Genomic DNA, 9,714 nt, shown 5'->3' with positions numbered 1-9,714 from the left:
TAATAACTATGCATCCAACCGAGAAAATATGATTTCATTACTAAATTTTGAATTATGTATAATTCAACTAGAAATTGATATCCATACTCATGGAATCCTAAGTATTAATATTAACTTGATACAAAATTTTACACTTTGAAGTAAGATAATATTTTCAACCTAACAATTAAGGGTAAAAATATCCACGAATACGCAGTTGGAAATATGTTGTGAAAATATATATATTTTTTTAAAATTGTTAATTTATAAACATTAAGAACATATTTACAATACTACATAAATATTAATAAATAATACCACAAATGATTGAACACTAAAACAACAATTTATTTAACTAATAAAGAATAAGACAATAGAAGTAGTATTCTTTGTTGTCTTATCATAATATTTTAGTAGAAAATCATAAATGCAATGTTTATGAAACTAGGAATAGAAAAACATATAAAAAGTTTAATAGGTATTCGTACAATAATTAAATGACAATTTATTCGATATTTTATTCTAGCACAGTAACTTGTTCTTCTCCACAGGACATTTTAGTAGCTCATGAGTCTAGGTACTCCAAATCGATACCATAAACACAATATTTGTCAAAGCACAAAGCAGTTATAATCTTAGTTGCATGTTTGGGGCAATCATCATGAGTTTCACATTTAATACGTTCTCCTGTAATAAAAAAAATATAAAACCATGTTAAAAAAAACATGATAAAAGATTATGTGAAGAATATAAATTAAATAGGATAGAACTCACTCCCGAATCGGACTATACTGATGATAAAAAACGAAAAAAAAATAAATTAAATATTAAAATTAAAAAGGACTAAAACAATTACTTACCAACAACTTGTGTTGCCACAAAAACTAATAAACAACATAGAATCAAAATACAATTCATGTTCTCTTATAAATAATTAAATTGTAGTTTTTGCACTTTGAATTTGTAAGAGCTCTTTATAAATTGATAATTATTTACTTAAGAAGAAGATGATAGAATAATAATAATAATAATAAAGAGAAATTTTGTAACCTTTCGAGAGAGTAAAGGAAAATTTGTTTTTTTATACCTTTCATTACTCTTGAATTTTTATTACTTTTTCACATTTCTTGAAAGTAAAAGAACAATTTTCTTTTCAGACTATGCTAAAGCTATTTGTTATATAATAATATATCATTGGATGAGAAGGTGTTTATGTACAATAGATCAATAGTTTTGTATATAAAAATTATTGAATAAAAAAGAATGTGTATTTAATTTTACACAAATGCTATGTGTACACTAAAGTGTACACCTACACCGTATTGGTGTATGTTCGTACGGCACTGTTCATGTACGGACGGTACTATTCACCGTCCGTACATGAGTAGTACCGTCCGTACATACGGTGTAGGTGTAGACTTTGGTGTACAAATAGCATTATTGTTAATTTTATAATGATATGACTTATTCTATATTATCATTCCCATCAGATACGTATTCACTATTGTAATATTACTTTTTAATAAATATTATTTTCTTGTAGGGTGTTAAAATAGTGACCCATATAATACCGTTTTTTTTAAAGATTTGTATCTGCCTCTTTCTAGAGGTCCTCTGATATTTATCTAAAATTTTACTTTTATTTTTATTTTTAGTTATTTGGTAATAACTTTTGGCATTCATATTTCTCAAAACTTATTATTTCTAATTTCGATGTGTGTTTTTTTTTTTTGTTTTTTTTTGTTGTAATTTAGTTTTAAATATGTGGGTAGAAATGAAGTTTTATATGTTTGTGAAGAAAATAAGTAGAAAAAAAATAGTCGAACAATGTATTGTGAAGGTAAGGAATACTGTATATTCTCAAGAAAAATCACAAGGAAGTGGATATATTCAATGGAATATTTTGATGTCCTTGTAAAAAAACTATTTTAATACGAAAGAAAGATATGTTCAATCATTTAAGTTGTGATGGAACTATTCAAAATTACACGAAATGAGTATGGCATAGCAAAGTGATAAAAAGGAGATCTTTGTCACATATAGTTGAAAATGAAGATGAAGAATTTATGAATGATACTCTAGAAGACATGATTCGTGATATTGGAGTAGATGATTTCAAGAAAGCTGATGTGGTATAGACTTTTCAAAGAGACAAGGAAGATACATTGTATCCGGAGTGTCAAAGTTGAACAAGAATGTCAGCTATGTTTTAGTTGGGAATTTCGATGGGCAAAGCGAAGATTATTGAAGAGAAGATATTTCGAAGAGAAATGTAAAATCTAGCTCATGAAGGCTATTCGAAATATCAAGCGTTTGAAGAGGTCTTTATCTTGTGCTATCAAAGAAGGTATCCTCAAAGATGAAGATTAAGACCAAGAATATTTTTGAGCTTTTTAGAGAATAAGCTTTGACGGTCACGTTGGTTGAGTTTGGCACCTGGAACGGAAGAAGATTCAAATTCAAATGATATGTCTTATCCAAAAAGGACGCGTGCAGGCCTTAGAGATCGAGGAGCATGCAAACGGAGAACGAAGCATTCTGTTAGGAAAAGACTGTTAGGATCGAATTAGTATAAATTAGAATCTTAGCGTTAGATTTTAGTCTGTTCAAATCTGTACAAAATCTCAATCATACTCAAAGTATCAAAGTGTATCGAGAAACGAGTGTTGAGAAATGTACGTATGAATTACCATTATTTTTCAATCAAATTACAAGTCTTTTTACCAGTTTATCTTTATCTTCATTAAGAGGCTTTTACTTTCTTTGGCTTTCGAATCAAAACCTTTAACATTTCTATATTTTACTTTATACCTTTAAAACACATTTCCTTTCTTACTTACAAATTAGCCACAAAAAAATCAAAGAATGAATACAACATAAACATCAAAATCTCGAAACTTAGACTATGTCCTAGAATCAATCTAATCGATCCTACAAGCAACCATAATAGTAACTATTGTGGAGGACTAGCGCTTGTTTACGAATTTACACCATAAACAAATTGGCACGCCTAGTGGGACAGAGTTTTTTTTGTCACAAATTTATTTGTGTTTTCTTGTCTTATATATATATATATATATATATATATATATATATATATATATATCATACTATCTGTTGTTTAACAATGTTGTATTAGATTGAGGAGCGGAAAATTAGCCAACACCAACAAACAAGTACAAAAAAGAAAGTACAATAGAAAGATGGTTAACCCTCTCAACAACAATGCAGAACAAATTCCTCCTCCGACAGGAGGAAGCACGGTTTCTGCGACAACAACCAATTCCATACCAACTAATCAAAGTACAATGGCTATTCCCACTTCGACAGTCTCGATGACAATCCCTTCAGCGACAGTTTTGATGGTTGTGCCCCCGAACGCATAGTATACCAAATGTTTCCTCTACAGTGACTCAGGATCAATCCTTGACCCCCGGACCCCAAGGATTTAACGTATCCAGGCCATTTACACAAGGATTTTTTATTCCTATGTGAGATCCTCCATATGGCATGCCAACATCTTTTATGACGGACTTACACAATAATACATCCACATATATGAATCCTTTGGACAAAACGTTTTCACCCTTATAAGGACCAGGTTCTGGTATTAACCATTTGAATGAAAGTATTTGACCACCAAGATTTGCCAACCAGTTTCCTTCACTCACCATTAATTTGTTTACAATTTTAAGGCAACAAATGGACGAGGGCAATCACGAAATGGTAAAGTTACTTGCTCAACAAATGAGTACGATATTTAACCCATTAATCCACAACGCAACCCAAACAAATTTACAGAATGCTAAGGCGAACCAACAGATGGTCGCGTAAATGGGAAGAATAGGAGATTTCTTTGAGGCTCCTAGAGAAACAATTCAACCACCCAATCAGGATTGGGTAAGAGAAAATATGGGTAGAGCATTAGAAGAGGATCCCATAATTAAATAGACCCAGCCAATTCCATACAACGTTGGTGAAAACAATCATGGAATAAAGGTCGAACCACTTCGAAATCAACATGCTATACCAAGAGAGGAAGAACCTCAAAGGATTGTCATGGTTGATCGAAACCAGAATGTTGACGAAATGATTAAACGTGTTTGACAAAATGAGTTACTAGGAGAAAATAACTTGGATGCCATGATCGAAAGGATTATGACGAGAAATGGGGTGAACGTCTGTCTTCGAAGACCAAATTACACTTCCTGTATATCAAACTATATTTTGCAAACTGAATTACCCAAGGGCTGGAAAGTCCCGAAGTTCACGAAATATTCTGGTGACACTAGTGGATCCACCGTCATACACATAGCCAGATATGTTACCGAGGCTGGAGATATATAGCAAATAAGGAAAAGCTACAAGTGAAATATTTCTCCAGTTCGCTAACCAAGAACGCATTTACATGGTTCACCATCCTTTCACCAAATTCCATCCAAGAGAAGCCTCGTTTAGAAATTTTATTCCATGAATAGTTCTATATAGGCCAATCAAAGATAAGTTTGAGTGAGTTGGCCAATGTGAAACATAAATTTAGCGAACCCATAGACGAATATCTCAATAGATTTCTCCTATTAAAGGAAAGATACTTTATACAGGTTCTAGAACATGAACTATTGGAGATAGCTGCAACAGGTTTAGATTTATTTATAAGGAAGAAATTATATCCCAATTATCTTAGGGATATGGCCCAATTCGCAGATGGAGTTCGACAAGTGGAGCGTTTAAAATTTGAGAAGGCTGGGGAAAATAGAAGTCATAAGAAAGAGAGGGTTGCATACGTCAAAGCCGAGGACGGCGAACAAGAAATCTATTAAGATTCTTTAGCCTTCGAAGAAGGCGAAGTAGATCTGGCTAAATTAAAACAAGGGCCACCTTATCCTTGCAAAATTTTAACTCCTTTGAATTGGAAGAACCCTATCCAACTTGAAAAGAGCGATAAATTTTCTAAGAAAACATACACCATCGATGTAACGAAGTGTGATGAAATTTTCGATCTCTTAGTAAAACATGGTCATATGATAGTGTCACCTGGTGCTAAAATTCTCCCATTAGATCAACGAAAGAAGAGAGGTTTTTGAAAATATCACAATTTTTTAGGGCATAAAACCTCACATTGTTTTCTTTTCTGGGATCTCATTTAAAATGCAATCAAGGAAGGGCGCCTAAGGTTCGCTGAGAAGAGCAAGAATCAAATGAAGTTGGATGTTGACCCTATGCCCATTGTTAATACAAAGTATGGTGAGCCTGCAGACATCAACATGGTGGAAGTGGTTGAAGACAAAGTCACTGAAGGCTTTGTTGTCATCGATGCAAAAGAGGCTACTAAAGGCCTCGTCAACAAAGATAACAATGTTGAAATCGCTAATGATTCTGCTTCAGGTATCAACATGGCGAAGGCTACTGAGGGTCTTCGAGTCAAATTTCAGGAGGTTAAGATCAATGATGGTCCTAACCTCGAAGTCAACATGGTGAACATGAATCAAAATGTTGAAAGGGATGAATTCGAAAGGCGCATCTAGAAGGAGGAGGACCAGATGAAGGTTGTCTATCCCAAATTAGGTGAAAGTCTCCTAGCCTTACTTGTCCTCTATCATAAAAATAATTTAGAGGCTCTCATATGCCTCAGATGTAGTGCCATCCACGATAGGAAGGCGTCAAAGGACTTTGAGAGGATCTAGTTTGCTCGAAGCAAAGGAAATTGGAGGGACACAAGGAACAACTTTATGTTCGATAAGAGAGGAGTTCCCATAACACCTGACAACGCTTATCCAAAAGAAATTTGAAGGGTGACCTTCAAACCACCCTTAAACTCCCGACTGATAAGTGTATAAGGCCAAATGAAAACAAAGGTCAAGGACAAGAAAAATGGAGGAGTTTCAAGTTTGAAATAGGTTGGTTCATAGCTTATCGAAAGGCGTTCCATGTATCAAGACAACAAGCATACAAGTTTGATAATAACAAAGGTAAAAATCATATGACAAGGTCTCAATGGCAGAAACATCAAAGGATGAAGAAAACCCATCGAGAGATAATGGGGAAAGAATTTGGAGAGTCAAGTAGTAACCAAATTCCTCCTCCAATAAAAACTAATGAGAAGTTACCATTAGGGATAAATCTCTTTTCTCTAAGGAAAGAAAAAATGAGTGAGAAAAGGGTGGAGAAGGAAATAGAGGACGAAGACATGTTAACCGATGACTTTGAATCAGATGCTGAGTCCTCCCTTAATATCAATTGCAATGTTGTATCAGTTTTTCCATACGAATACGACCAGGTCACAGAGGTCAAAGAAAATGAAGAAACAGATGAAATGGAGATGGAAAAACACAAGCGCGTATGTTACTACGTGATGAATAATGGGGCCGTCAAGGAGCAAGATGCATTCTTCGAACGCCATAACCAAGGAATGAAGAATCACTTGAAGCCCCTATTTATAAGGGGAAAATGGAGAATATGAGGGTCAACAAAATCCTGGTTGATGTAGTAGCAGCAGTAAACCTAATGCCGCAGTTCATGATAAGAAGGATTAGGATGTTCGACACAAATATCAAACCCCATAACATGGTGCTTTCTGTAACACCCTTCTAAATCCTGCAGCAAATAAATAAAATTATTCAGAGTACATGAAAATAAGGGTGCCACAATTCAATAATAAATTAAAACATCATTCAGTTATGTCATGCGTTCACTGAGGCAATCATCATCAAATAAACATTTTATGTCAACACAGTGAAAATTAAATCACACGGATTAAGTTTAACTTCTTTAAAACTAATCCTTCAAAACATCAAAACACAGCCACAGTTATAAACCATAAACTCTAAAACATCGCGTCCCCAGTGTTACAAATATTAGAGCATGACACTTGACGCTAACTAAATAACTGACTCATGAGCTAATCCCCACCGAGTCGAACAACCGCTATCCTCAATCAGAAAATGACAACATGTAAGGGTGAGTCTCATCATAATTAACAAATGTTATAAGGTTATAAAGCAATAACACATCATAGTTGCATCATTCACCCAATTGTTTAATAAACAGACATTCAGACAAGTTTCATCATCATAAACAATCAACCAACACATCATCAATATTTATAACACTGGAATACATCCAATCATGTTATAAAAGTATGCATATGTATGAACTGACACTATACATGTGGTACCAACATCATCAAATGGGAATAACCCATGACCGATCCAACATCCTAAAGATACGGCCCTGCCAGCACATATTCCACATAATAGGAATCATGCCCTTTAATGATCCAACACATCATCATGGATACAACATCATCAATGAATATGAATGAATGCAAACATACATGAACATACTTATACCATCGTCAAGTCTATGAGTAACATCATCAAATACTCATTTCATCATAATCATCATCATCATCAAGCATGTTTATATATATATATATGCATCATTCTATCACAATCGCATCATTAATCATCAAATAGATTATTTTATAAGGTTCGTTTGACTCGAAACGACACACAAAACGAACCAACGGTTTAAAAGTTACGAGTTTTCCAAAATACATCATTTTTCAAAAATCATCAGTGTAACGGGTTACAGAAAAAGCGTAACGGGTTACGAAGAACAAATTTAAAAAAAAACAGTTTCAGCCGTAACCGTTTACAAGGAAACCGTAACTGGTTACACTTGACGTAACTCTATTCGCTATTATTTTTGCTTGACCGTAACCGGTTATGAACAGCACCGTAACCGGTTACGAACTCCTAACTAGCCCAAAAACCCCATTTTTCAAAACCGTAATCGGTTACAAGCCCGACCGTAACCGGTTACATCACCTGTAACAGCAAAAAAAGCACTTTTGACAGCAACTTATTTCCATCCAACACAACCCAAATCGAATCATTTCGACCATACATGAAAAACAAGAATAATTCACAATTATTCCATGTTATTTCATGCCTCAACAACACATTCAAACATAATCAATATCACAAACAAGCATTTACACATAATTTATCAATTTGAACTATAGCAACACAAACATCATGGATTCTAGCCAAATGATCAATCATCATCCAAATTGACTCAAATCCCTAACTCTATCATATGAATCAATCGATACGAATTCTACATCTATTATATGCTATAAACCCCTAACCCGATAATAGATGTTAACCAGATAAGTTACCCCTTACCTTAGCCAAATTCTTGAATTGGGTCTTCTTCCTCTTTGATTCTCTTTCACGTTCTTCAGCTCCTCTTCTCACAGCTTCCTTTTCACGTTCTAATTTTCTTTCTCCTCTTTTCCTTATTTTATGAAAACATTTAACAACTTAGTAATGGGCTCCTTCACATTACACCCCCCACACTGTTAACTTCACGAATGGACCAACACTACATTTTATGATTTCTTTCCACATAATTCCAATAAAATGCTAATTTAAATTAATTAATTTAAAACTTAATTAAATTAATTAATTTAAAACTTAATTAAATAAGAAATTTTGGGATGTCACAACTCTCCCCCACTAAAAGAGTTTTCGTCCTCAAAAACATACCTCAAGCAAAGAGCTCCGGATAGGAATCTTTCATCTGGCTTTCTAACTCCCAGGTGACATTCCCGTCATCCGGTCCTCCTCTAGCTACTCTGACCAAGGCTATCTCCTTGCCACGCAACTGCTTCAGTTTCCGATCTTCAATCCTCATAAGTAAGGTTTTAACGGTTAAGTTATCCTTCACATGTACATCATCTATCTGGATCACATGGGATGGATCCGCAACGTACTTCCTACACTGAGATACATGAAATACATCGTGCAAATTTGCAAGCATCGGCAAAAAAGCAATACGATAAGCTACTTCTCCCACTTTCTCAAAAATTTGAAACGGTAAAAATAAAGCGCGGAGTCAACTTATTTGACTTCAAAGCTCGACCAATACCCGTCATAGGAGTAACCCTCATAAACACATGATCTCCCTCTTGAAACTCAAGTGATTTCCTCCTCTTGTCATGATAAGTCTTTTGACGACTCCAGGAAGCTTTCATCTTCTCTTGAATCATCTTAATCTTCTCTGTAGTCTGTTGTACAATTTCTGGTCGAATCACAGCATTCTCACCAGATTCGTACCAACACAATGGAGTTCGACATCTTCTACCATATAACGCCTCAAACGGAGCCATACCAATACTCGAATGAAAACTGTTGTTATAGGTAAACTCGATCAAAGGCAGATAACTATCCCAAGTACCTCCTTTTTTCCAGCACGCAACAAATCTTCCAACGACTGAATCGTCCTCTCAGTCTGTCCATCCGTCTGCGGATGATAAGCAGAACTCATTCTCAACTTAGTACCCAAAGCCTTCTGAAAACCTTCCCAAAACTTCTATGTAAACCTCGAATCTCTGTCAGACACGATACTCGAAGGAATACCATGTAAGCTAACTATTTTCTCAATGTATAATTGAGCCAACTTCTCCATCGAATAATCCATTCTTACTGGTATAAAATATGCAGACTTCGTCAACCTGTCCACAACAACCCAAATAGCTTCACAATTCTTAACAGTCCTCGGCAAACCCAAAACAAAATCCATTGATATACTATCCCACTTCCACTCAGGAATAAACATCGATTGCATAAATCCAGATGGCTTCTGATGTTCAACCTTTGACTTTTGACACGTCAAACAAGATAATACAAATTCAACAATTTCTTTCTTCATTCCAGGCCACCAAAACAG

At 34.7% G+C, this 9,714-nt stretch overlaps 1 long non-coding RNA gene across 1 annotated transcript; it reads right to left on the bottom strand.

Annotated features, from left to right (window-relative positions):
- Positions 1 to 306: 306 nt before the first annotated feature.
- On the bottom strand, positions 307 to 1,055 carry LOC131625194 (uncharacterized). The gene is made up of 2 exons (XR_009290775.1): positions 840 to 1,055; positions 307 to 666 (listed from the first exon to the last, which is right to left on the bottom strand). It is a non-coding gene; the product is annotated as an uncharacterized LOC131625194 (long non-coding RNA).
- Between the last annotated feature and the right edge of the window lie 8,659 nt (positions 1,056 to 9,714).

The sequence above is a fragment of the Vicia villosa genome, linkage group LG1, assembly GCF_029867415.1.
Source record: "Vicia villosa cultivar HV-30 ecotype Madison, WI linkage group LG1, Vvil1.0, whole genome shotgun sequence".
In the NCBI taxonomy this organism is placed as follows: domain Eukaryota; kingdom Viridiplantae; phylum Streptophyta; class Magnoliopsida; order Fabales; family Fabaceae; genus Vicia; species Vicia villosa.
Note: the sequence above shows the minus strand (reverse complement) of the source record. Positions and strands in the feature narration are given on the sequence as shown.